We start from the raw sequence: 4,085 nt of genomic DNA, 5'->3' as shown, positions 1-4,085 counted from the left end.
CCTCAGACTGGTCCTAGCTGGAAAAAAATATATGGACTCTTTAAAATGGTCACCTATCACTGTTCTGATCTGGTAACCTGATGGGGGAAATTGCACTGTGAAATGTTTTAGACGTGCAGCAGTGCCTTGACCCTGCTGTATGTGACCCGGATCAGACTGGGCAAGGCCCACATCGGACCTGCTAATAATGTTCATTTAAAAGGACCCAGGGAGAGAGGCTACTTATGGTACTACGGGTGTTTTTTGTTTCGTTTTGTGTTTCTTTTTCGTATATGGGGTGGTTTTGCTCTGTGCCTTGACCATGCAGGCGGACCGATCCCAGCACTCTTGTGTCTCGTTGAAGCCAGTACTGATCTCGCCACGGGTTTGAGTCGGAATGGCCCGCCGTATACGCAAACCGTGCGACCGCCTAGGGCTCCCGGGAGTTGCTAGAGGAGCCCCCCTGCGAAAATGTCCGCATAGTCACGCATCCAACAAGCTTTGAACTGAGCAGATTCGACCTTCCGTTCCAAAACATTTTGAAAACGGCCACTTTCGCACATTTTCGATCGCCCATCTTGGTTTGAGTTTTGGCCATTGTTGTCCGTTCTTCTTCAATAGCATGGGCAAGGAAGGTCAGACAGTCGCATTTTGAATGCTTATTATTAAAGAGATTACCACTGTGGTTGTCGAGCTCCCAGACGTGAGGGGTGTGGCGGCCATTTGATGCAAACCCGTGGCGAAATCAGTACTCTCCTCCGCTGAACCACACGTCCCCCGCTTCCCCCAGTGTTCCTGCTGTGTTCCAACTGTGCTAAGCTGCAGTTTGACACCCCCGACACCCACTCTTCCCACGTTCTTGCTACATATCAATCGCTCCAGGAATTCAAAAGCCTGAGCTAGCACTTTGTCCCCATCCAGAGAATTAAGAACGATGTGGATAAAGAGTCGTGTTCGTCGGAACGTTCGGTTGTACATAATGGAAGTAGCAGCATCAGAGTAGCTCTGTGAGCTTGAATACAATACTCGTATACACTTTCACCCAATACAAAGTCAGCTGTCAAGCTGATTACAGTGAGCCCCCCCCCCACCCCACAGCTTTCTCCCTGGTTATACATTCACGGATGGGGTAGTGTAAGTATAATTTTATGTTGTGATTTAGTGCAGTGACAACACTGAAGGATAATATGCTCACTGCTAAGCCATGGGGGTGGTTGGAAGGCCTGTCGCCTCCGGGTCCAAGTGAGTGACTGAAAGATGTGGAAGGAGAGAACAACTTGCCCATCTAGAGACATTTCCCTGCTTCTCTTTTAGCTTTACTAGCTTACGTCAAATGAAGGCCAGTTGTTGTTTACTTTAAGCTAGCGACTGATCCAGTTAAACTTAGTGTCATTTCTCTGTTTAACTGTCTAGTCGTTGAAGATGTTGTAAACATAAAGCTTACTTTGGGATAGACTTTGGGCATGAAAGAATGAATAAATATGTCATAATTTTGCGTGTGGTCACTTTTACCATACTCATTTTTGATCAGTATTAGTTTGAGTGGCTCTCACCATGAGAATCGGAGCAACTACTCTTTTAGCAACATAATATAATTTCCTGTCTCATAGGTCATCCAACCTTTTGCGCTTGGTGCCACGTAGAATTTTAACATCACAATAGCTCCTGCACGTCACATAGCAGAGGTGCCGTTCCTCAGAACTGCCTTGCCACTCCTTTGTGAATTGACAAAATGAGTGTGAATGATCATTTAAAAAAACGGTGTCCTTTTACGAGTCGCAGAGGTATTTTATTCATCGTCTTGGTTCCTGTAATCATTATCTCAAGTCAGTGCCTGGTCCAGCTTGACGTATTAGTAGCAAGACTTACAACTGACTTTTTGTATATTCTGGTTAGCCCTTCGTTCCCTTAGTCTTTGTCAACAACTGTAGATGATAATGATGTCAGACAAGCCATTCCACGAGCATCTGTCGAGTAGTAGAGTTTGAAAACAGAGTTGATCAACTGGTAGTGTGTGTGTATATATATATATATATATATATATATATATATATATATATATATATATATATATATATATATAATGCTTTGGCTGATATAAATTAAACTGTTAAATGACTCCTAATCAAACATTGTACTAATTAACACTTTTTTTCTGTGCAAAATATTTAATTAAAATTTGTATCTTGCATGATTAGGAATGTACACAATTTTTTTACTTTTTATTTTGTTTGTTTGTTTGTTTTCCCCAACCAGAGGACATTCTCTAGTACTCCTTTTGACATTCCTTTCTGTCCTTTTTTTTTAATGAAGTTGACTTAAACCATTCTGCAATTGATGGTAATGTATTTTTATCTATTCTAATTTCATTTGACAATTATATATATATATTTATATATATATAAAAGATATCTGAATGTTTTAAATTATCAAACATGGGGAAGCAAATAGTCTATTTGCCAGCCCATAGAGCCCCATTGTGAACCTGGACATGTTGACTACACCAAGGTTTTATGTTAGAAATGTTGAGTATGGGTCCCCAGCATGTAGTAACTGTTGATGTGAATGTTGAGCAATTTTCATAATTCGCATAATATGTGTAGCATGTGATGTGTCAAACTAGGGTGTTTTCATGATGCTGAATCCATTCCAAGCATTAGTTTGGCAAAAAAGGACACCCACTGGGCTAAAAACTGCCATAGCACTTGCCCAAATGCCTCAAATTTGTGATGATGGCTATGGCCGTTTTAGCGTTTTTTTGTGCAAAACTAATGCTTGGAATGGATTCAGCATCACGAAAACCCCCTAGTTTGACATTTCATCATGCTACTTAAAGCATGATGAAATTTTGATTAATTTTTTTCCCTTAATGCTTATAGATTTTGAAAATTGCTCAACATATGCAAGTTAGCATCCGGAAGTTTCTACATGCTGGGGACCCATACTCAACATTTATAACATAACTTTGGTGTACTCAACATGCCTGGGTTCACATTCTGGCAAGTGGACTAAAAGGGCTGGGGGTTTATCGGGTCAGAGGATGGGGGGGGGGGGGGGGGGGGGCTGAACAGTAGAGTAGGTCACACACATGGTCGGTCAAAGGTCACATGATGTACGGTTCTGACTGAGAAGCAACCCACTTTGTCTTAATGCTCTGTCCATTGTAGTGATTTATCTTATGGAGTTTGGCTTGTGACATTGACATATACGCTCTCATATGGCTCTCTTATTGTATTTTAGTTCTTTGAAGGTCCTGTCTAAATTCCTTCATACTCTTATTCTCCAACTGTAAGATGTAATATAATGTTTTAAAGGGGATTACTGACTATGACAATGTATGTTGTCTTATCAACGTTCCCTTTAAAGAAAGAAGTCTACCCAAAATAAAATAAAGGCTGCTGTAGTCTTTGTGTTACAGTGAAATAATAAACTCCCACATGAGAAATGCTACAGTGCTGTATTTCATTATTTTTGACCATGAGCGGTTGAAGCATGCAGAGACCTTGAATATCCTATTGCTAACATTTAGTTAGTTAACCTACACAGTAAAATCCATGTATCAATTATGTAACCCTGAGATTGTTCAAATGAATCATTCTAAAATGACCATTATGGGTCTACTTGCTTTCACTCAAGAGTTAAATCGACAATCAACTCATCACAGGTTTACATGTGCAAGGATATTTTTTTCCCTATAAACACTGAACAGTGAATCATTGGCCTATAGATTATTTATTTATGTATCTAATATCTATCTAGTCCAGTGGGGTCCAGGGACCCTAAAGTTTACTTGAACCCCCAAATGGACCCTTAACATGTCTGACTGCAACATAGTTATTATGGGGGACCTATAGCTCTGGTCCATAGCTATAATCAATGCCTTCATATGGACCAGAGCTATTAGGGCATTGGGGGACGACCAGTCCTTGAAATGACAAATGTTTGAGAAACTCTGATCTAGTAGTCCCAGCTGTGTTGGCACCATAGACTGGTTGGCACACAGCTGACAATTATGCATTGGTACTCCAATTCCCAGAAAGCCTTGCTTGGCAAGCAGCAGGACTCAAGAGACCTCTCTCTCTCCTTCAGTTCACTGTCAGCAGCAG

The sequence above is a fragment of the Protomyctophum parallelum genome (assembly GCF_964188405.1).
Source record: "Protomyctophum parallelum genome assembly, chromosome: 6".
Taxonomy (NCBI): domain Eukaryota; kingdom Metazoa; phylum Chordata; class Actinopteri; order Myctophiformes; family Myctophidae; genus Protomyctophum; species Protomyctophum parallelum.
Note: the sequence above shows the minus strand (reverse complement) of the source record.